We start from the raw sequence: 26,143 nt of genomic DNA, 5'->3' as shown, positions 1-26,143 counted from the left end.
GACGTTTTTCGCTGTACCTGAACGCAACGCGCGGCTGACGTGACAGAAAGGGAGCGGTAAGGTTTAGAGTTTATTTACACTTTCAATGTCTTCTTCCGTCAGCTGCGGCGGACAGTAAGCGTTTTGTGTTGGATAAGTTCTGAAGTAAATGATAAAAACCTGACGAAGCTGGCGATTTCTTTGACGATGTTATCACAATAACAATTGCCACCTTGACTTATAAAGACTGGCTGGCGAATGCTGGTCGGAGTAGGACCGTGGAGATGTGTAGTTGAGCCAGTTCATGGATGCGCACCCCAAACTCATATTTTTCTATAATTTGCATCACCATTTCAATGGTAAGTGTCCCCTTTTTCCTTGTTTCAACACTTGTACCACCCTTTTTGAAACTGTGTTGATTTCTCTCACAAGAAAATCTGTCGTGCGTTCGTCTGTAGTGCTGTCATGTTGTTGTATTTCGAGCATGTCGTCGGATGTAGAAACAAATGGCGAGTCAAATTTTACGTCGGATGTCGAAAAGATCGTGTGTCGAAGCGATCGTATGTCGAGGTACCACTGTGTATGTATGTATGTATGTATGTATGTACGTATGTACAGTGGGGCAAATACCATAATTTCCCGAATACAGGGCGCACCCGTGTATAATATGCACCCCAAATTTACTTGTAAAATCTAGGGGAAATTATTGTACCCGTTTATAACGCGTATCCTAATTTTAGCACCAATAAATAGAAGAATACAAGAAAACAGAGCTCGTGTACAGATACAGAAATGCCATTTTACTGACTGGTGAAACACAGCACAAGCATAGCACATTGGTAGTTCAAAACATCACCATAAACCAGGGGTGGGCAATTAATTCCACAAAGGGCCGCAGTGGGTGCGGGTTTTTGTTCATACCCATCATGAGGACAGCCTTTCACCAATCTGGTTTCTTACAAGTGCAATCAGTTGATTGCAGTCAGGTGCTCCTTGTTTCCACTGAAACCTCATTGGTTATACTGTGTGTGCTGAATCAGTTGAAACAAAGAACAGGACCCACTGCGGCCCTCGAGGAAAGGTTTGCCCACCCCTGCCATAAACTGACAATATTTACGGTAATAATATGATTTGACAACTTCTCCAACTTACCTGAATCTAGGAGAAAACAAAACAGATGTGACTTTTCTTTTAAAGGCTGCTGTATAACTTGCTCGTTTCATCATGATGAATAAATGTTTTTTCCATGGATTGATATGGTAAAATAAAAGTGGGGACTGAAGTCGGAAAACAGAAAAAGCGCATTGCTGTGGACTGTAACAAGAGGAACTATTGTTATTCTGGTTTGAATTTCCCGAGGAACAGATATAGTTGACGGACACAGGAACTCTGTGTTGTGTTACGTTCGCTATGGTCCGAGTCGCCGAGTTGCAATAAACGTTGACTCAAATGAGTTCAAGAAACTAAATTTGTGCTTTATGAAGAGTGAAAAAAAGCATAATTTAACACAGACGAAATCATTTGACCAATCAGTGTGGTATTACCGAAACAAGTATTACCGAAACAAAATGGTGACGTCATGTACCGTAATGGTCCACAACGGATCGCCACATACGTTTTCTTCAACACAACATGGCCGTGTCAATAAAAAAAAATCTGTCTTTAGATATACAGTACTGTGCAAATGTTTTAGGCAGGACACCTGCCTAAAACTTTTGCACAGTACCGTATATATATTTTTTTAATTATTAAATTTATTAGGATCATGGAAGCTTCCACTTGGGGAAAATATATACATACAATATATCCTGTATATACATAATATAATAAAAATATACAGTACTGTGCAAAAGTTTTAGGCAGGTGTCCTGCCTAAAACTTTTGCACAGTACTGTATATACAATATATATATGTATTTCTGTCTCCATCCATGTACCCGTGTATAATGCGCACCCATGATTTTATATTCGAGAAATTATGGTAAGTATTTAGTCAACCACTAATTGTGCAAGTTCTCCCACTTGAAAATATTACAGAGGCCTGTAATTGTCAACATGGGTAAACCTCAACCATGAGACACAGAATGTGGAGAAAAAAAGCAGAAAATCACATTGTTTGATTTTTAAAGAATTTATTTGCAAATCATGGTGGAAAATAAGTATTTGGTCAATACCAAAAGTTCATCTCAATATTTTGTTATGTACCCTTTGTTGGCAATAACGGAGGCCAAACGTTTTCTGTAACTCTTTGCAAGCTTTTCACACACTGTTGCTGGTATTTTGGCCCATTCCTCCATGCAGATCTCCTCTAGAGCAGTGATGTTTTGGGGCTTTCGTTGGGCAACACGGACTTTCAACTCCCTCCGCAGATTTTCTATGGGGTTGAGATCTGGAGACTGGCTAGGCCACTCCAGGACCTTGAAATGCTTCTTACGAAGCCACTCCTTTGTTGCCCTGGCTGTGTGTTTGGGATCATTGTCATGCTGAAAGACCCAGCCACGTCTCATCTTCAATGCCCTTGCTGATGGAAGGAGATTTTCACTCAAAAGTCTGTCGATACATGGCCCCATTTATTCTTTCCTTGACACAGATCAGTCGTCCTGGTCCCTATGCAGAAAAACAGCCCCAAAGCATGATGTTTCCACTCCCATGCTTCACAGTGGGTATGATGCAATTCAGTATTCTTTCTCCTCCAAACAGGAGAACCTGTGTTTCTACCAAAAAGTTCTATTTTGCTTTCATCTGACCATAACACATTCTCCCAGTCCTCTTCTGGATCATCCATATGCTCTCTAGCGAACCGCAGATGGGCCTGGACGTGTACTGGCTTCACAGGGGGACACGTCTGGCAGTGCAGGATTTGAGTCCCTGGCAGTGCAATGTGTTACTGATAGTGGCCTTTTTTACTGTGGTCCCAGCTCTCTGTAGAACATTCACTAGGTCCCCCCGTGTGGTTCTGGGATTTTTTGTTCACCATTCTTGTTATCATTTTGACGCCACAGGGGGATATCTTGCATGGAGCCCCAGATTGAGGGAGATTATCAGTGGTCTTGTATGTCTTCCATTTTCTAATAATTGCTCCCACAGTTGATTTCTTTACACCACGCGTTTTACCTATTGCAGATTCAGTCTGCCCAGCCTACAATTTTGTCTCTGGTGTTCTTCTACAGCTCTTTGGTCTTGGCCATAGTGGAGTTTGGAGTGTGACTGACTGAGATTGTGGACAGGTGTCTTTTGTACTGATAATGAGGTATAACAGGTGCCATTAATACAGGTAACGAGTGGAACCTTGTTAGACCTCGTTAGACCTCATTAGAAGAAGTTAGACCTCTTTGACAGCCATACATCTTGCTTGTTTGTAAGTGACCAAATACTTATTTTGCACTCTAATTTGGAAATAAATTCTTTAAAAATCAAACAATGTAATTTTTCCCCCCACATTCTGTCTCTCATGGTTGAGGTTTACCCATGTTGACGATTACAGGCCTCTCTAATCTTTCAAGTAGGAGAACTTGCACAATTGGTGGTTGACTAAATACTTACCGTATTTTTCGGACTATAAGTCGCGTTTTTTTTTTTCATATTTTGGCTGGGGGTGCGACTTATACTCAGGAGCGACTTATGTGTGGAATTATTAACACATTATGATATAATTTCACATGTTATTTTGGTGTTTTGCAGTGACACTGATGGTTTTGTAAAGTTGTTAGCATGTTCTTATGCTATAGTTATCTAAATAACTCTTTATAGCTATGGCCACGTTCGTGTTCTGCCTTTGGCTGTGTATGTTCAATTGTATTATTGACTTTTTTATCTTGAAATGGATGCATTTAGTTTGTGGCGCTTTCACGCCCACGTGAGGGCGCACTCGCGCTTGTTTACGTGACACGCCAGAAGAAGACGGACAGCTACGTAGCTCTGAGTGAGTTGAGTGGGCGAGTTAGCTAGAGAGAATAGACGGCTGCGAACCTACTTTCATTGTTTATGCTTTTAAATCATCTCTACAGAGGCAACGCCTGCGTGTATCATCTTTTCTGTTGTTGTTGTGTGTTTTCCACCCGCGATCGGACACTTAGAGCCAGTTGTGTGGTTGTTTGAACGATGTGCTAATGATAGCGAACGCATGCTAACCTGTTACTTATTACTAATAGTACCTAATTATCATTCATTTACGTTGATGCGAACCTGTTTTCTATCGAGGACCAAATTGATTCAGCAAATTATACGGACGTCCAGCATTGTCTTTTGGGAGTTTGCTGTATAGCCACGACCGAGCCTTAACGTAGAACGGAGTATATTCACATTTCGTTGTTCATACACTGTACAGTGCACAGTGTACACTGTACATTTATTTAGCATGTTGTTCTCTATTGTATTTTTATATTAAATTGCCTTTCAAGATGACTTGTCTGTTCTATGTGTTGGATTTTATCAAGTAAATTTCCCCCCAAATATCGACTTATACTCCGGTGCGACTTGTATATGTTTTTTTTCTCTTCGTTGGGCATTTTATGGCTGGATCGACTTATACTCAGGAGCGACTTGTAGTCCGAAAAATACGGTATTTGCCCCACTGTATATATACATACATATACATATATACATACATACATATACATATATACATACATACATATATATATATATATATATACACACATATACATACATACATATATATATATATATATATATATACACACATATACATACATACATATATATATATATATATATACACACATATAGATATAGATATATATATATACAGTACTGTGCAAAAGTTTTAGGCAGGACACCTGCCTAAAACTTTTGCACAGTACTGTATATTTTTATTATATTATGTATATACAGGATATACTATATGTATATATTTTCACCAAGTGGAAGCTTCCATGATCCTAATAAATCTAATAATTAAAAATATATATATAATGGCGGAAAACACTCAGGTGACTTGAAGTTCTTCTCTGAGACCCCCAATTTATCCAACTTTCAAAATTGTCCGATATGCACGTGTGATACATAATTGGAAACCTTAAAATCTTAATTTTCTGGGGGAAGAAAACTTTTGAAGAGGAGGGCATTTAAAAAAAAAAAAAAAACATTAACAGCAAAACCCTACCTGGAGGTGAGAGCATGCAAGAGCAGAATTACAGACGCCATGATTTTAACGAGACATTATCACGTACTGACCTTGTTTCGATCCAAAAACTCCATGTAGCATGTATCACTGAGTGTCAAGACACAGCTGTGAATGGCCACCACAGCTGAATTTTATGGGATTTTATGGGTGAAACATGGTAATATAACAAGGGTCGCGATGCAGAAATCGCAGACATCAAGGAATGGTCGAGATGTTCTTTTTCATATATTTACCTTTATAAACGTTTTTTTTTTTCCAATTTTTCTTTGTTTGGATCAATTATTTATCATCTAACATATCGGAAAAAATGCGACAGAAACAAACAAACAAAATATATACAATTAAGCGATAGATATGAGGTAAATATCCATGACAGAAAATTGAGATTTTAAGCTTTCCAAAGATGTATCACACATGCATAAAGTACAATTTTGAGTTTGGCCCAATTGGGGGTCTCAGAGCGGAACTTAAAGTCACGTGAGTGTTTTCAGCCATACATATACACACACACACACTTCGATCTATCATTATATATAACTATCAGCATTATTATTATTCCTACTTACCCTACCTCCAGTATATTTGGTAGTCCCGACTAGGAACACTTAGTATGAATTAATTGACACAAAAATGCATGATTTAAAAAAAAATAACAAAAAGAATAAATAAAATAAACACAACTACTTAAAATTTGTTACAAAATGTATTATCACGGATTATAACACTAGCTATCATTCAATTTAAATATTTAATCGAAATAAATTACGATTTAGATGATTGACTAGCAATTATTACTAATTCATTCGACATTTTGTTAATATTTTTATTATTCATTGACATATGGGTGGACAAATAGGCTTGCCTTACACTTAGGCTTAGTGACAATTTTCTAAAGGCAAAAGGAGACGTCAAGCAGTTCCAACTAAAGCTATGTTGTGATGTTCCTGAATAAAATATGCCTTACGGCAAAAGCGCAAGTATACATGCACACTGCAGCACCACGCGATCCTGAGCGGGATAACTGGTGTCTGCAACACAACTGAAGTTCGCATGTCAGCGTGTCCCTCGGCAAGCATTCAAAGTTCTCATGCGGCCCCTTTGGTAAATTAATAACCCACGTCCCGCTATAATCTGTCAAGACTGTTTCAGTTTACTGTGACATCAACAGTTTGCAAGGTAATGTGATGCAATTGTGAAAACACAATTTTCACTGAAGTTTACTTTTAAAGACCTCAGGGTTTTTAAACAAGAATTAAAGTAATGTACATTAGTTAGTGTGCCGCTAAAATAAAATGTTAATCTTCCTATGCAAATACTGATTTTGTACAGGAAAAATAAACTAAAAAGATGAAGTATTTAGAGAACATACAGTAAGTCTACAGGAGCCAATAAAAAGAAGTACAGAATAAAGTGCCTGAGTTTACATGGTGCAGATCATTAAACCGGCCACAGAGTTATTTGAAAACAGCTCTCATAAACCAGTCACCTTGAATCAGGTAAGTCTGCCTTTTGTCTGATTTAATCTACCTTCTTCAGCTAAAGGATTTAAAATGTCTGGTCTTACCCCTTATAAAACACGCATCCATTCTTTTGCTGGGCAATTATAGCATGGAACAGATCAATGGAATCTAATTCAAGGGTGAAGCATTATTCTAAAACACAGAGGCCTGTGCATCTCTGCATGGGCCCAGCAGAATGATAAAGTGCTTTGCTTATATCCTCAATAGCTCTGCTGCACATGCCACAGAGAGCGTGTTCATGTCCTGAATCCTATCACCCCACCCTCTATTACATCCTCAGAGCAGTCAATACTGGGCTCTGACGACCAGTCACTCACTCTCAGGTTGCAAACACACTGGCAGAATACAAATCAGATTGAAAAACTCACACCTTTAAACCCGTGCCGAGCGCCACACCTTCATTCTAAAGATGAAAGTTGTTATCATAAAAATAACAATTATTACAAACGTTTCATAACAATGAAACAAATATGACACTTGGGGGAAAAAACTCCAAGCAGCATCAAAACAGTTTTACTAACAAATTGGGGGAGGGAGGGATTTCTGTTAAGTTGAGTGAAATACAAGTTCGATGCACAGAGCCTCTTTCCACCAAAACATAACGGGCCTGCTCAGATGGGAACACTGTCTTTTCCACTTCCTACCCTTTTTTTGTTAACCCTTAAAACAGTTATCCAAAAAGCTAAATAGACATTAGCTGCACAAGGTCACTCCGTTCGGTCACAGCCTTCTCCAATCTGTGTCACTACACACAGTATCAGCGTCAAAGGATGTGCTCATGTGTGAGTGGGCGTTTGAGTAAAAGAAGATTAGAAGTGCTTAAAAAGTATTTCCTGTGATTGAAATATGTTTTTGCCACTGTCAATCTAAAATGTTACATTTTCAGATGAATAGATATTTTTGATTGTTTTTTGTCATCTGGTTCCATGTGAGGTGAACGCCTGAATATGAGATTTCACTTTACTATAAGCTATATGTGACAATTAGACAGTGTGACAATCACATCGCATTGTAGTTCATTATGCCTATAATGCATGCAGACTCAAACCACTTTTAGAAGGTGTTAATAAAAATTACAAAACTAATCAGACACAATGGTAACAACATTAGGTTTTATCAGATTTTAATGAAACACCTGGATCACGAACAATTTCTCAGTCTCAAAAATAAAATAAAAACACTTTGAGTTGCTTGGCAAAAAAGTGATCTGCTAATTACCGTGATCACATTCTACCCAGTTATGATGTAACTGTTCTGAGAAAACACAGTTTCTATAATAAAGTTTCTAAATGTGCCCGTCTCTCTTTCCTATTAACCTTCCATTAACCTTTAGATAAACACCAGCGTCTCTGAGCTTTATTTTCTCGGATCGCACAGCAACAGGCATGGCCCAAATTCGTCAGACCAGCTGTGGAATTGCTTATGGTTGATTAAGCTACTGATAGCTCCTTGCCATGCTGAGGATGAAGAACTGCCAGAAGCTGCTAGTGGGCCATGAGGTTGGAAAAAAAAAATAAAAAAATAAGCATCTGGTGGATCTGCATGTGCTTCTCTAATGTACTGTTTTTAACTTTCCCAGAAGCTGAGAATTGAAATGTACTGTATTTTTGTATTAGGGTTGATTCATTCAAATTCTGAAGTATCTTCCAATGGAAGACAACAACTACGTTTGAATGTTTTCATGGAAGCACCCAATTCAATGCTTCAAGTTACTGTAAAGTAAAAGAACGCCCGTCATAAAGAAAAATTTATGCCAGTTAGTGTTTAATAACAGAAGGCACTTCAAAGTCACATTATATTGTTAGAAAACACTCTTTATCACTTGCACTGCACCTTTGCACAACTTGCTGTATATCCTCACATGGTGAAATGGTTCTCTGTGTTTAGGTGTTACGTCCTGCCGAATCTACTATTGTTAAAGTGTCGTTTGCTGTCCATTGTAAAATTAGAGTGGCTTTACATACCAAAGACGAATTCCATGTGTGTTTGTATTCTGAGTATGTCTTTATGTCTTGAAATATAAATTGTTTAATGAACAAACAACAAAATGTGTCCACGCTGTTCCACCATCCAAGGAGGTCATGCCAACAACAGAGATTAATCTAAAAGTAATTTGGATTACTTTTACAAAACTACTTATAAAACCGTATTTTAAAGGACCGTAATCATTTGTATCACAATAAAATATGTAGCCAGCAGAAAGACCAGTGAATATTCTGTGGTTATACGCTATACTTAAAAAATCCTGGAAAATGTTTCACTTCTCTTGAGTGTTTCTCGGAATTCTATTCAAATCCCCCCTCTGTACTACCAAATCAGGATTTGAAATTGCAGTCTTATCTTGGCATACCCAGGCAACCACTTTAGGGACATCACACACTTGCAGGAACCTCAGACCAAGGTTGCTTCTCAAACTACATTTTAGCATAGAATAAATTGAAACTTTTTAAAAATGGTAACTAGGCATAAATGAAGGACAATGTGCATGTACTGTATGTGTGTATGTCCCAAAAAAGACCTCAGTGTAAGGCTCAACACATTCCTGAAGCTCAATCTGGTTCTCCCAGTAGTTGATTAACTTTGTGATCCATTAACTGGCTTCATTCCCTCAGCATGGGGAAAGCCCCGAGCAGTCTTCTCTCTAAGGATTAGAACAATCCCTTGGACATCATCAAAGGGACTCCAAGGTGAATAGGGCTGCTGACTTTCTCTAAAATGTCAGTGTAGAGAGAGTAGTTCAGCAGCTCCTGAACGCTAGTAGGCAAATGAAAAACTGTATACATATTTACTGTAATGGATATATTGTATAAAGCAGCAACTGTGAATGATAACAACTAATTCACAAAACATTTTACGTGTTTACATGACTCTTTTACAGTGTCTGGAACTCTCTTGAGTTTCCAGTTATTTCTACAACTCTGATTTTTCTCTGATAGAGTGATTGGAACAGATACTTCTTTGTCACAAAAAACATTCATGAAGTTTGGTTCTTTTATGACTTTATTATGGGTTAACAGAAAAAGTGATCAAATCTGCTGGGTCAAGAATATACATACATGGATCTGAAAAAGCGAATCATTGACTTGAACAAGTCAGGAAAGTCACTTGGAGCCATTTCAAAGCAGCTGCAAGTCCCAATAGCAACAGTGCAAACAACTGTTTGTAAGTATAAAGTGCATGGCACTGTTTTGTCACTGCCACGATCAGGAAGAAAACGCAAGCTATCACCTGCTGCTGAGAGAAAATTGGTCAGGAGGGTGAAGATTCAACCGAGAATCACCAAAAAGCAGATCTGCCAAGAATTAGAAGCTGCTGGAACACAGGTGTCAGTGTCCACAGTCAAGCGTGTTTTGCATCTCCATGGACTGAAAGGCTGCCGTGCAAGAAGGAAGCCCTTGCTCCAAAAGCGGCACCTTAAGGCCCGACTGAAGTTTGCTGCTGATCACATGGACAAAGATAAGACCTTCTGGAGGAAAGTTCTGTGGTCACACGAAACAAAAATCGAGCTGTTTGGCCACAATGCCCAGCAATATGTTTGGAGGAGAAAAGGTGAGGCCTTTAACCCCAAGTACACCATGCCTACCGTCAAGCACGGTGGTGGTAGTATTATGCTGTGGGGCTGTTTTGCTGCCAATGGAACTGGTGTTTTACAGAGAGTAAATGGGATAATGAAGAAGGAGGATTACCTTCAAATTCTTCAAGATGACCTAACGTCATCAGCCCGAAGATTGGGTCTTGGGCGCAGTTGGGTGTTCCAACAGGACAATGACCCCAAACACACATCAAAAGTGGTAATGGAATGGCTAAATCAGGCTAGAATTAAGGTTTTCGAATGGCCTTCCCAAAGTCCTGACTTAAACCCCATTGAGAACTTGTGGACAATGCTGAAGAAACAAGTCCATGTCAGAAAGCCATCAAATTTAACTGAACTGCACCAATTCTGTCAAGAGGAGTGGTCAAAGATTCAACCAGAAGCTTGCCAGAAGCTTGTGGATGGCTACCAAAAGCGCCTAATTGAAGTGAAAATGGCCAAGGGACATGTTACCAAATATTAGCGCTGCTGTATGTATATTTTTGACCCAGCAGATTCGATCACTTTTTTCTGTTCACCCATAATAAAGTCATAAAAGAACCAAACTTCATGAATGTTTTTTGTGACAAATAAGTATCTGTTCCAATTACTCTATCAGAGAAAAATGAGAGTTGTAGAAATAACTGGAAACGCAAGAGAGCCATGACATTATGTTCTTCACAAGTGTATGTAAACTTTTGACCACAACTGTATATAAATAATAGGGGTGTGCCATCTTAGGCACCCCACGATTCAATTTGATTACGATTCAGAGTGCTACAATTTGATTTTAACAAATCAAGCATTTATTTTGGTCCAAGGCCATTAAGTGTTTCGTAGACGAGCAGTAGTATTTTATAGTCTACTATACTTTGACTCACTGGAAGCCAGTGTAGCGATTTCAAAAACGGTGTAATGTGGTCCAGCTTCCTTGTATTTGTGAGGACTCTGCTGCAGCATTCTGTACTAGCTGCAGCTTCCTGACTGATTTTTTATCAAGACCCGTAAATATACCGTTGCAATAGTCCAATCTGCTGAAAATGAATGCATGCATAAGTTTTCCCATGTCTTGTTGAGTCAGAAGCCCCTTAATTCTAGTTATATTTTTTAGGTGGTAATAAGCAGATTTAGGGACGAACTTTAGATGGCAATCAAATTTTAGGTTTGAGTTAATAATTACTCCAAGGTTTCTGACTTGATTTGTAGCTGTAAGTGACATTGTGCTAAGGTGCCTGCTTATCTTTGACCTTTCCTTTTTTGGCCCAAAAATGATCACTTCTGTCTTCTCCACATTTAACTGGAGAAAATTCTGGCACATCCATTCATTGATTTGATGAATGCATTTACTCAGGGAGACTTAGGGACTATAATCATGTGGGGACACAGAAATGTACAGTAGTGTGTCATCTGCATAGGTGTGATAGGAGATGTCATACTGTTCCATAATCTGAGTTAAGGGAAGCATATAGATGTTAAATAAAAGTGGTCCAAGAATTGACCCTTTAGGGACTCCACACGTGAATTTGGTTCATTCTGACTGATGGTTTCCGACTGACACAAAGAAATCCCTATCATGTAAATAAGAAGAATAGTGTCAGTAAGCCCTACCCACTGTTCCAATCTGCTGAGTAGTATGTTGTGATCAACTGTGTCGAATGAGGCGCTGAGATCCAATAGTAGCAGAACAAATGATTTGCCTGCATCGGTATTCCGACGAATATCATTTACGACTTTGATAAGCACGGTCTCGGTGCTGTGTTGTGGATGAAATCCAGACTGAAATAAGTTAAAAAGATTGTTTTGCATCATAAAAGTCTGGATCTGTTCGAACGCAACCCTTTCGATAATTTTCCCCAGGAATGTCAGATTTGATATTGGCCTGTAATTACTAATGGTTGAGGCATCCTGATTAGGTTTTTATTTAGGTTTTCTTTTAAAATATCCTTATGATTCAACAGGAACGATGGAAACATGCCCATACAACAAAAATCTACCCTTAAGCTGTTAATTTATTTTTTTACATAAAGTGCAAAAACATTAACCTTTTTAAAGGTAGTACTTATTTCTTTCAACAATACAATACAATTTACACTGGTGGAATTAATTCCACATTGGACATAGAGTGTCTTTAGAAATAAGACTTCTTTTAACCAGTATACTTCATTTTCACAGTGTTACCTCCCTTGTGTAACTCTTGGAGTGACAGGTGGAAATCACAACTCTTGATCACGTTTAACTTGTGGCATTTATTGCCGAGCACATAAAAAAACAACACCGCCACACACACATTCATTACAGCGCGCGCACTTTCTTCTCTCCCTGCCCGCCCACGCGCACACATGCCTGTCGGCTCCCAGGCAGCACTTGTAACAACAGATTTCTGTACTATTTCGCATGTTTGTAGTGTTACCGCTGTATTTAATCATGGTTTTACACGATCTGCATAGAAATACACTTTAGCGAATTACCTAATTAGCTTAGCGCTCGGCGCTAACTATTTACATTTCAAAAACAACAACAATAAAGGCTAAACATTACAAGAGGGTTTGTGTACTCACTTCTTATAGACGCACACAGGTCTTAGCAACACACTCAGGACATTTTTCAATTGAAATGCCTTAAAACTACTGCTGGACATCTGAAAGACAAGGAGCAACGAACTATCTCCCTTCCCCTCTCACTCTAAAAAATAACTATAATAACGAAAGCGCAACCGCCTTTGCCGGCCTTTCTCATAAACAAATTTATTTTCCAGTCTTTTAAAAAGGAGTAAATCTCTCTCACAGTAACTGGGAGCATCCATCATAACGTTGTGCATGCGTCCGTTAACGGTGTCCGGGCGGCAGACACGTCTTGAATTTTGTTCCGCTACCAGCGGCTGTCATAAAATTATGAGTGAAAATCATCGGTTTTTAACCTTAATGAATCGTAATCGAATTGTCACGTGTCGAATCGCGATGCATGTAATAATCGATTTTAAATAAATACTATAAATATTGCGTCTCTCATCACTAAATGGAAGAAAAGTTGTGTGATAGTCTTAAAATATTACTACTAGTTCCTGAATTGTTTATGTATTCCACTGACTTTTACTCTTCCACTTAAAGTAATAATGTATGGCATTTACTTGCCCGCTTTTTGTACAGCTATGGCTAATATTGTCTTACAGGGAATGTTTTGAACTTTAACCTAAACACAGGGTTAAAAATTTGTTTCACTTTTAAATCAAATATACAGCAGCTCTGTCCCCAAAAAGCTCTTGTACAAAACTAAGGTTTCCCCAAACACCAGGCTTTATTGAGTGAGTCCCAGTGGACTGGTGTCTCAATTCTCTTCACCAGGTTTGCAAGGTGCTATAATATACAGGGTGCCCTAAAAGTCATAAAACTTACTTACAGTATTTTTCGGACTATAAGTCGCACCTGAGTATAAGTCGCACCAGCCATAAAATGCCCAACGAAGAGGAAAAAAACATATAAGTTGCACCTGAGTATAAGTCAAATTTTTAGGGGAAATTTACTTAGTAAAATCCAACACATAGAACAGATATGTCATCTTGAAAGGCAATTTAAAATAAAAATACTATAGAGAAAGACATGCTGAATAAGTGTACAGTATGATAATGTTACATGATGCTTGAAAACAAAATGCGAATGTAGCCAGTATGTTAACGTAACATAGCTATTAGGAGTTATTCAGATAACTATAGCATAAAGAACATGCTAACTAGTTAACCAAACATCAGTGTTACTCCAAAACACCAATATAACATGTGAAATGATAAAATAATGTGTTAATAATTTCAAACATAAGTTGCTCCAGAGTATACAGTAAGTCGCACCCCAAGCCAAACTATGGAAAAAAACTGACTTACAGTCCGAAAAATACGGTACTAGACTTAAAAAAATAAAATAAAATAGTAGATTTTATTATTATTTTATACAACAACATCCTATTTAACATATTTATCAATGATGTTTTAAGTCGACGTCCCCAGTCAGAATCAAATAAGAAGCTGGCTAAACTGTGGTAAAAATGATAAGAAACAGCATGAACAGAACTTTTGTTTAACGTTTACGTCTACAGTATATTCCCAGAAATAAGTGTGCATGTGACATGAAATAAGGCAGGGAGGCAGGGCCAAATTATATTTAATTAATGTTACTGTAGGTCCAACTGCAGGGCGTAGGGCGTAAGCTCATCTGCTGCATGTCTCATCCAATATGCATGATTTACAAGCAGGCTTCTTGCAACATCAAACTTTCCACGCGATACAGAGCAAAGATGTTGACTATATTTGGCTAAACGGAAATGTTGCGCAGGGATAAATAAGTCTTGAAGATGTCAGTTGATCTTAACTTAAGTGTTAAGGTGAAAATGTTGTATGGAAGCTAATGTTGTAACAACCCTATCAAAGACAGAAAACTACAGAATTACCGCTAAAATAACTTGAAACGGAGAAAGTTTACATTAAAATCAGGTTCAATAGAATAATTCAACCCTACAACGCCAGGCCCCAGAAATAAGGAACAGAAAATTCAGATTTTTTTTTTTTTTTTTTTTGAAAGCTTTATGTGGTCCTTAAACAATATGAAAATATATATGGCGGAAAACACAGACAAGATGGAAAAAGCCGTTTCTGCTCTTGCACTCCTCTTTAAAATAAACTGCTGTATTTTAAGCCAAAAGAACTGTTGTGTTTGATAGAGCAAAAAAAAAAAAAAAAATCACTCGCATATTTTAAAGTTTTCAAACAAATTACGTCACAATGAAAAAAATGGTGTCTGCAAAAAAGTCTAGGATAGCTACCTCATAACTACTGCTTAATTGTTTTTTTTTTGTTACTGTCGCATTTTCTCCGATATATTAGATGATAAATAATCAAAGGGAAAAAAAAAAAGTTTAAAAGGGTAAATATGTGAAAGAAAATCTCAACCACTCCTTGATGTCTGCCATTTTCTGCATCGCAACCCTTGTTATATTACCATGTTTTACCCATAAAATCTCCAAAAAATTCAGCTGTGGCCATTCACAGCTGTGTCTTGACACTCAGTGATAGATGCTACATGGAGTTTTTGGATCGGAACAAGGTAAGTATGCGATATCTCGAAAAAGTCATGCCGTCTTTAATTCTGCTCTTTATGCTCTCGCCTCCAGATAGGGTTTCACAGTTTTTTTTCAAATTTTTTATTTTTATTTTTTTTAATGCTCTCCTGTTCAAAATTTTTCTTCCCCCAGAAAATTGAGATTTTAAGCTTTCCAAAGATGTATGACACGTACATATTGGACAATTTTGAAAGTTGGCCAAATTGGGGGTCTCAGAGTGGAACTTTAAGTCACCTGAGTGTTTTCCGCCATATATATACATATATAGCCTACTGTATATTTTTAATTAATTTTCATATATGTTTTTTAATTTGCATCGCAAATTATACGTTAACCATAACATGCACTTCTTGAGGTAAAAAAATAAAATAACTAAAGTGAGATTGAACACAATAAAACAATGTTTTTTTACTGCAATGAGGTCCAGAAATGCTTGTTTTAAATTTGATAAATACATTTCACATAATAGGGTTAAAAATTAAATATTTAAAATTAATGGAAATTATATGGACGAAAATGATGGCACTCCTAAATTAATATTTTTTTGTATTTTGTTGTCATTCTCAATTAAATAGTATGGTACAAAAGGTCATAGGAGTGGAAGCTGGTCCATTGAGTGCACATTTCACAAACAGTATCTCCGTCAGCAACTTCAAATTGCAAATTGGTAAGGGTAGAAGACAAGCAAGGCAAAAAATTATGACGACGATTAAAAGGCACTGTAAAGAAGGCTCATTTTTGGTGTGCAGGAGTAGGTTGTGTTCACGCCTCTAGACAATATCAATGGAATTGCCAATATCCATCCATCCATCCATTATCTTCCGCTTGTTCCGGGGTCAGGTCGCGGGGGCAGCAGCTTTAACAGGGAAGCCCAGACTTCCCTCTCCCCAGCCACTTCAACCAGCTCCTCCGGCGGGATCCCAAGGCGTTCCCAGGCCAGCCGAGAGACATAGTCTCTCCAGCGTGTCCTGGGTCGTCCCCGGGGCCTCCCGCCGGTGGGACATGCCCGGAACACCTCTCCAGGGAGGCGTCCGGGAGGCATCCGAACCAGATGCCCGAGCCACCTCAGCTGGCTCCTCTCTACGCGGAGGAGTAGCGGCTCGACGCCGAGTCCCTCCCGGATGACCAAGCTTCTCACCCTATCTCTAAGGGAGAGCCCGGACACCCTGCGGAGGAAACTCATTTCGGCCGCTTGTATCCGGGATCTTGTTCTATCGGTCACGACCCAAAGCTCGTGACCATAGGTGAGGGTAGGAACGTAGATCGACTGGTAAATCGAGAGCTTTGCCTTTTGGCTCAGCTCCTTCTTCACCACTACGGACCGGTGCAGAGTCCGCATTACTGCAGACGCCGCACCGATTCGCCTGTCGATCTCCCGCTCCCTCCTACCGTCACTCGTGAACAAGACCCCAAGATACTTCAACTCCTCCACTTGGGGCAGGATCTCATCCCCGACCCGGAGAGGGCACTCCACCCTTTTCCGACTGAGGACCATGGTCTCGGATTTGGAGGTGCTGATCTTCATCCCAACCGCTTCACACTCAGCTGCGAACCGCTCCAGTGAGAGTTGGAGGTCACTGCTTGATGAAGCCAACAGCACTAAATCATCTGCAAAAAGCAGAGATTCAATGCTGAGGTCACCAAACCGGACCCCCTCAACGCTTCGGCTGCGCCTAGAAATTCTGTCCATAAAAATTATGAACAAAATCGGTGAAAAATGGCAGCCTTGGCGGAGTCCAACCCTCACTGGGAACGAATTCGACCTACTGCCGGCAATGCGGACCAAACTCTGACACCGGTCGTACAGGGACCGAACAGCCCTTACCAAGGGGCTCGGTACCCCGTACTCCCGGAGCACCCCCCACAGGACTCCCCGAGGCACACGGTCGAACGCCTTCTCCAGATCCACAAAACACATGTAGACTGATCTGGCGAACTCCCATGCACCCTCGAGGACCCTGCCGAGGGTGTAGAGCTGGTCCACTGTTCCACGGCCGGGACGAAAACCACACTGCTCCTCCTGAATCTGAGATTCGACTTCTCGGCGGACTCTCCTCTCCAGCACCCCTGAATAGACTTTACCAGGGAGGCTGAGGAGTGTGATCCCTCTATAATTGGAACACACCCTCCGGTCCCCCTTCTTAAAAAGGGGGATCACCACCCCGGTCTGCCAATCCAGAGGCACTGTCCCCGATGTCCACGCGATGTTGTAGAGACGTGTCAGCCACGACACCCCTACAACATCCAGAGCCTTCAGGAACTCCGGGCGGATCTCATCTACCCCCGGGGCCTTGCCACCGAGGAGCTTTCCAACCGCCTCAGTGACTTCAACCCCAGAGATCGAAGAGCCCACCACGGAGTCCCCAGACTCTGCTTCCTCAAAGGAAGGCGTGTCGGTGGAATTGAGGAGGGCCTCGAAGTATTCTCCCCACCGGCTCACGACGTCCCGAGTCGAGGTCAGCAGTACACCATCTTCACTATACACAGTGTTAATGGTGCACTGCTTTCCCCTCCTCAGGCGCCGGATGGTGGACCAGAATTTCCTCGAAGCCGTCCGGAAGTCGTTTTCCATGGCCTCGCCGAACTCCTCCCATGTCCGGGTTTTTGCCTCGGCGACCGCCGAAGCCGCAGTCCGCTTGGCCAGCCGGTACCTGTCAGCTGCCTCCGGAGTCCCACAGGCCAAAAAGGCCTGATAGGCCTCCTTCTTCAGCTTGACGGCATCCCTTACCGCTGGTGTCCACCAGCGGGTTCGGGGATTGCCGCCACGACAGGCACCAACCACCTTACAGCCACAGCTCTGATCGGCCGCCTCAATAATGGAGGTGCGGAACATGGCCCACTCGGACTCAATGTCCCCCACCTCCCCCGGGACAAGGGAGAAGTTCTGCCGGAGGTGGATGTTGAAACTCTTTCTGACAGGGGATTCTGCCAGACGTTCCCAGCAGACCCTCACAATACGTTTGGGCCTGCCAGGTCTGGCCAGCATCTTCCCCCGCCATCGGAGCCAACACACCACCAGGTGGTGATCAGTTGACAGCTCCGCCCCTCTCTTCACCCGAGTGTCCAAAACATGCAGCCGCAAGTCCGATGACACGATTACGAAGTCGATCATCGAACTGCGGCCTAGGGTGTCCTGGTGCCAAGTGCACATATGGACACTCCTATGTTTGAACATGGTGTTCGTTATAGACAAACCGTGACGAGCACAGAAGTCCAATAACAGAACACCACTCGGGTTCTGATCGGGGGGGCCGTTCCTCCCAATCACGCCCCTCCAGGTCTCACTGTCATTGCTCACGTGAGCATTGAAGTCCCCCAGTAGAACGAGGGAGTCCCCAGAGGGGGCGCTCTCTAGCACACCCTCCAAGGACTCCAAAAAGGGTGAGTATTCTGAACTGCTGTTCGGTGCATAAGCGCAAACAACAGTTAGAACCCGTCCCCCCACCCGAAGGCGGAGGGAGGCTACCCTCTCGTCCACCGGGGTAAACCCCAACGTACAGGCGCCAAGCCGGGGGGCAATAAGTATGCCCACACCTGCCCGGCGCCTCTCACCATGGGCAACTCCAGAGTGGAAGAGAGTCCAACCCCTTTCGAGAGGATTGGTACCAGAACCCAAGCTGTGTGTGGAAGAGAGTCCGACTATATCTAGTCGGAACTTCTCTGCCTCACACACCAGCTCAGGCTCCTTCCCTGCCAGAGAGGTGACATTCCATGTCCCAAGAGTTAGCTTCAGCAGCTGGGGGTCGGACCGCCAAGGCCCCCGCCTTTGGCTGCCGCCCAACTCCCTACGCACCCAACCCCTTTGGCCCCTCCCACAGGTGGTGCCCATGGGAAGGGGAACCCACGTTGCCTTTTCGGGCTGAGCCCGGCCGGGCCCCATGGCCACCAGACGCTTGCCTTCGAGCCCCACCTCCAGGCCTGGCTCCAGAGGGGGGCCCCTGTAACCCACGTCCGGGCAAGGGAAACTGGGGTTCATTAATGTTGCTCATCATAAGGGGTCTTTTTGAGCCATACTTTGTCTGGCCTCTCACCTAGGACCTGTTTGCCATGGGTGACCCTACCAGGGGCTTAAAGCCCCAGACAACATAGCTACTAGGATCATTGAGACACGCAAACCCCTCCACCACGATAAAGTGATGACTCACGGGGAATTGCCAATACCCCATCTAAAACACCCCTTTGCCCGGTCAGTATTTAGACAGCATACAGTATAAGAAATAGGGCCAAAAGTCTTTGTTTCTCTTAGATGATTCCATATGAAAGTGATTATACATTAGCCACAAGGTGCAAAATGGAGCAACCAGATAGATTTACCAATATAAAATCAAACCAATAAACCTAGGTAACTATCCACCGGAAAATCTGTACATCTGTACACTTTGCCTTTATTTCCCAAAGAGAACATTTAGTTCCGATTTGAAGGATGATATACTTTGTAGAATAATTTGTGGATTGGGATTACTGGGGTTATCTATCTATAGTAAACCCTGACATGCCCCATGTTATATAAAATACAAAGTAAATGCCTTAGTTTTCTCAAGGGTCCAGAGCAGTGTTATTAAACTGCCTCGCTGTGTTACGATGATGGATCTTCCTACCAAACTTTGGACCGGCAGGGAACACTAGTTACACTCAAAATAAAGAGATTCTATGCGCAGATAAGTAATACAAGCGATAAGGTGCGGTCAATCAACACAGTAGCCTTGGTCTATTTGAGGGGACATATGACAACTTTTAATGGATAGTGTACATTGTACGTCATTACAGACGAGTCGCGATCAACATCAGTCTTAGTTGTTGTACACATAAAACAGCTTCATACATTTTCGATAGGGAAGGCGACGGCCAATCAATTATGCAACAGCTTAGTGACAGAAACGGGAGAACCACTGCCTCCCAGTCACAATCGTGACTGTTTGCCTTTTTCCCACTCGGCCGCAGTGACAAGCCTCTAGATGGCAAGTGTGATAATGGATGGTTGCAATGGTCAAGCCTGGACCACACATTAAGAAGCAGATCGATTCTCAGCATTTCACACAGGAGGAAGTCTAGCCAGCAATCAATGCCAGGCTAACGTGTAAATAGGAGCATGTTGAATCTGAGTATTCCTTATAAATGACTACTTTTTATTTTTTTTTTTGCAGCAATCATACTTGCACAAATACTACAATTAATAAATCTAAATTGGATAATTAACATGCTCAATAAAGCCTGTTATGCAGTTAGCAGGGGATGGAGGACTGAAAGTGCTTTTGAATAATTCAGAGTTAAGACTGATCTACACTTTGGAAATGAATCATGATATCTGCAAACTTATTAATCTGCCCAACTTCATCAATCCTCTACCTCCACAGACTCCCATTTTTTTTCAACGGGATACTTTGACAAAAAGGGCAAAAAAGTGCAGTACTTCTTGGCAAACCTAGTGTATAATAAAGTGCATTTTCATAATGACATCAACATGCAGACAGAACACATAAAAATTTGAAGTCAAATATTTGATTTTATTTTGTTTTAGTCAGTTTCCTGTACACAACTAGATATATAGCCTTATTTTCACTTAATATTTTTTAGGTCAAATGTTTGATTTTATTTTGTTTTGGTCAGTTTCCTGTACACAACTAGATATATAGCCTTATTTTCACTTAATATAAAAACAAATAAATAAAAAAATAAAAAGTTCTCAAAGAAGATCATGTAATTGACTTTTCAATGGCTGGTATTTGTGTTGTGACTATGAAGGGCCTTTCCACCTAAACTGAATATTTCAAAAATTGCTTTTGGCCGTTTATGACTTTTTGCTCCACTGCTAAGTAACGGAGTTGTGTCTTTAGCACCACACAAAGCATATGGGTCAAAAATGGGTGGGTACAATTATTTACTGTGACTTATGCAGGGCTTCAGACAGTTAGCAATTGAATGGGTAACTCAAAGTACTAATGGTGATGTTTTCTTTTTACTTTTTGAAAAGTTAAAAGCACTTTTTCTGAACAAAAAATGCTGTAGATTCTTGATGGTCAATGGAAAATTGTTTTTAAACCTAAAAAAATAAAGGTAAAAATCTGTTGTGACTTTTTAATTTCCAAGATACAGAAGTAGCAAAACGAGGCTGTTATATTCAAAACATTTCAAACACAGCTGCGGTAAACTTGATGTACTGCTGACATCCTGTTATTAAATATGAGAAACAGCTACTTTAAAACCACATCAAACCTATTTAAATATACTGGGAAAAAATCAAAACATCAGCCTCAATTTTCACACTCACGAGAAAAGCACAGCTTTTAAATTTTACTGGTTTTATTACAATGAGTAGTCTAAGGACATGAATCCATAAAGCGTAACACAAAAATGAATGCAATTGATTTTGGGAAATTCTGACAACGCAATTAATCTTTATATATCATTTATTAAATGACTTTCTTGTCACCAACACTGTCACTTTAAATCAAAATGACATCCAAAATATTTTAAATCTCTGACGTACGTTACTCTAGTCAATATTGATTACTATGAGGCCATAAAACTTCACTTGTACTGTATATCGACAAACGTGTAGAGCTTAATCAATCAGTGGCTCACAACAAAATGTACTGTGAACAACGGGCCTCTGACATTAAAGTTTTCTTGTCTTTCTACTTTTGTTTCTACTGTATTTTCTGGTTGACCAAGTAAATTGTGTATCTTTTAATTTGTGGCTACAAGAAAAGCCATTACTGCTACCTTCGGGGTTGTTTAAACATTTTACACAGCATTATCTCATACTCCCTGTCAATAAGCAAAACCATGCCTAGTTAGTCAGGACTTTGATGGAACAGTTAATACTTACAAAAAAAAAAAAATCATCATTTGCCCATAATAGCTAGCAAACACGTTGAGGCAATATGACAGTTTGGAAACACTGACCCACACACTAGTCTGACAGAGAAGGATGCATGATGACAAATCATCTCCCGTTAGGAAGGGCTGCTCAGTCTAGAATGTTTTCCATTAATTAAAAGAACTGTTTGCAGGAACTGCTTTTGCACAAATATATAGTATGTGCAAGCTTTTCTTATTTTGTCATTTATGCATTTGTGCAACCATTTTTTCATTGGTGTTTACACAAAAGATAATATCAATTTTGGCCTTACATGAAATATAATTTCTGTCGCCAAGAAGCACAAAAGATAACAACTAAAAATAAATTTTCACCTCGAGCTGCCAGCCCAGGCCAGGGTTAAATTGGCTGTTAGAGAAATATTACATAAGGGAAGGCATTTATCAGAAAATGGGCAGAGTTTTTGTAATACACAGAATGTAAGCCTTCACAGAATGATGAATACAATTTTACAAGAGAAATATTGTATAACAGAAGAATATAAAAAATATTAGTAGAATTATCATCAAACTACTTACACTTACAGATGTGTTTAAAAATGTACTTTTATCTCCCACAGTTCTAATGCATACAACATCCAATTGCTTGAGTTATGACAAACTCAGCGCACCTTGACAAAAGCTTATTATGAGACCGATTAGATTGTAGTATTTTCAGCATTATTCCAAGTAAAGGATGTATTCCACCCAAAAAAGTCTAATGTTGTGACAGTCAATCAAACAGAAATGATTACTAGTAGTTGTGTTCCGAACCCAAAGAAAGAGCGATGTTCACAAGGGGATCGCAAATAACTGAGACAAATCACCTCACTGATCGTTTAGTGATATGATCATGTAATGAAAATACTGTTGATAGAAGTCCTTTTATTCCCAGAGGGTTATCATGTCCAATCTCCTGTCCTTTTCATGTCCTTTACATATTAGGATGCTCTTAATTGCCAACATGGATTTTTCTTCCCCTTCAAATAATAATGTAGGTTTTTGAAATACCTTAGCTACAACATTAGCAACACTGGCCAATCTAATAGAATATATAGTATCATTAGGAATGTTCCGATCCAGGTTTTTGCACTTCCGATCTTATACCGATATTGTTTTGCACTTCCGATCCGATACCGATACTGGCCGATACCGATACTGACCTATCTGAGCATGTGTTAAAGTTTAAAGTTATTTAGCCTCCTTATTTAGTTGTCAGACTCAAGTTGAAAAAGGTTTTAGTACTCTTGATAACAACTAGCCAGCTGAATTAGGTGAGTTTGAATAATACACAACGGTTGGTAACAAGAAACTGAACTGTTTATTCAGTGACAAACACAAAACATTATAAATAACAAACAGAAATGGCATAGTCAGTCAGTAAAACGTGCAATTAATATTGTAAACTGTCTTAAAAAAGCAAAACATGCCAACAACCCCAGTGGAAAATCTCACAAATCCCCCAAGCTATTAGATGCTTTTATTGTTTCGTGCATTAGTAACAAAAATTGTATAAAAAGCCTCTCAGGTTTAAATAAACGACTATTTCAGTATCAAGTTAACATTTTAAAACAGTAAATAGAATACTCAAGTCCCCATTCTGTATCAGCAGCTTTAAACTACATTCAATTCATTTAATTTTGCGAATCAACTGTTAAAGTTGTTAAAATTGCTCCCGTTACTTCATAATTTCCCTTCTGTCTACTTTCGACATGTGAAAGTTTTAAAACTGTTTTGAAGATAGATTCAAGTCAAGATTTTGCCGATTTAGGAGTATTTTACATTAAAAGTGAATTAGGTTCGCTTGGAAGGTTCACACCAGCCTACTAGGGAAGTCTTCTGCTTTAAGATGGCGGCTGTTTACTAACACATCTGGTTTTCATTGCTTCAATGTTGCTAACGCAGTCGAGTCTGTCATGTAGCATCTAGTTCTATATACATATGATATCTATTATCTCCAGTAAAACGACATTGACGTAGTTTGTAGCGGCTGTGAGCAGCAGTCAGGTATTCTTGTGTTTTTTATCCAGCGGCATGAGTTGAGCTAAAGCCGTGAGTTGAGCACTGGCATTACCCGGGTCTATGACAAGCATTATGTTTACTTTCGGGACGCAATGCGGTCCGTTTCTCATTGCGTCCCGAAGACCGCGCTGTATATTAGTTCAGCTTTACTTGACATATTTCAATAATCGGAATTTGGATGTTTGTGAATCGTTCTTGAATCTACCACAGCCGAATCGCTCAAGGATGTAATGATGGCTGGGCATGTTGTACCGTGGTTCTAAGTGTTGGATGGTGCGTCTTTACTCACGTGAGATAATGGCTTGTCATCCAGAATGAATTCTTCGGCAATGACTCTTGTTATTCCGTGGGCTTTGGGACTGTCGAGTGCCAGTTTGTCACGCATAGCAAAAGTTTCTGCCAGTGTTAGTTGCGTAGGACCTTTCTTTTTGTCTTCGGTTTTCTTAACATATTCCTCATATTGTTTGTGGTAATATTTCGCTAAATGCTTGATTAGGTTGGTTGTATTAAAACTTCTTACAGCTTTACCACTACGCTTGACTTTATTGTGGCATATGTTGCACTCTGCCTCTTTGTCTTTGACGTCCTTTAAGGTGAAAGGATCCCACACAGCTGATATTTTTACCGATAAAGTCTCTCGGTAAATTGGGAGACGGTAATGTAAATGTAGTGTGTTGAAGGTGTGCCGTAAAATGCGGACCGGATTTTAGGGAAAACGAAGCAAAAACTGGAATGGATTATGGAAATCGGTCCGCTGGAAAACCCGGAACAGTCTTTTAAAAAAAACTGGATCGGAAGTCTGGATCGGAATTTTTCAGTGTTCCGATCCGATACAGATGCACATTTTTTCGCTCATATCGGCGTCTGATCCAATCCAAATATCAGATCGGGACATCTCTAAGTATCATTAACTCAGAATTTATTTATTTTAATGGAGGTTGATCAGTGCGACACGATACATTTAAAGCAAGATTGAAAGAAATCCAAAAAGGTGGGCGCTAAATTGCACGTTTACTCAAATAAACTTGTCATGCTGTTGATGGACGTGTTGCACATGACTCTAAAATGTGTTAAATTCCATGTTTGCTCAATCCAGTGAATTGCATGTGTTGTTGGCAATAGGAGTAAAAGTGGTGGTGCGGCTTTACGTAGCGCTAAAGAGTTTTCACCATGAAGCCATTGGGAGAGGACTGCAAATGCAAAATGAAGTTTGGAGTGATAGAAATTAAAGTGTTGGGGGAAAAGACCAACAAACATACAGTATTATTGCCTGCCACAGCCAGACTATTCTCCCTGTATTTTTCAAACACTGCGAGAAATAGTCTGGGACCCAGCCCATTAACGGCCCTCTCGAGCAAGGTACAAAATCAATCTTCCAATCAGATTCGTTTATTTGCGTGACGTGTTCTCAACGAGTAATGTCACTCTTGCGCGCCGAAAGTCGTGCCTACAACAACACAGATGGCGCACAGGAGAGCCGAGAATATGTTCCAATCTGCGGTAAAACCAGTTTTAAATTAGCAAAAACACATCGAAACAAGTCATTGACAACAGTCAACATGGCTCGCGCAAGCCATGTTGACTAAACTTCTCCATTCTCCGCTCACACTAATTACTGTACTTGTCGCTTTAACAACGTCACATCTGCCCGTCGCTGATTGGTCCCCTCCGCAGTCTGTTTGCTGTGGCTTGCTCCACCCTCGGAATTTGATCCGCCGGACGGTCGCCAGACTCACAATTGCTGGTTCAGCTGTGAGTCTAGTATACCAGGCAAACAGTATTACTAAGTTTGAGGAGATAAATACTAGTGTACCATTTCCAATCATTTTACTAAAGCAAGCAAATGAGTAAGGGCCTGTTTTGTTTTACTTAACTCGTCCTAATAGCCTGGCAAGACAGCCTGATTTTCGCTATGTACAATATACTGTACATGGCAATTCAG

General features: G+C 40.3%; 1 protein-coding gene across 2 annotated transcripts in view; it reads right to left on the bottom strand.

Annotated features, from left to right (window-relative positions):
* The window catches only part of gpc5a (glypican 5a), a 206,854-nt gene that overhangs the window by 19,404 nt on the left and 161,307 nt on the right, over positions 1 to 26,143 (bottom strand). The window lies entirely within an intron of this gene.

This window comes from Corythoichthys intestinalis, chromosome 1 (assembly GCF_030265065.1).
Source record: "Corythoichthys intestinalis isolate RoL2023-P3 chromosome 1, ASM3026506v1, whole genome shotgun sequence".
NCBI classification, from domain to species: domain Eukaryota; kingdom Metazoa; phylum Chordata; class Actinopteri; order Syngnathiformes; family Syngnathidae; genus Corythoichthys; species Corythoichthys intestinalis.
This window is presented reverse-complemented; position numbering and strand designations above follow the sequence as displayed.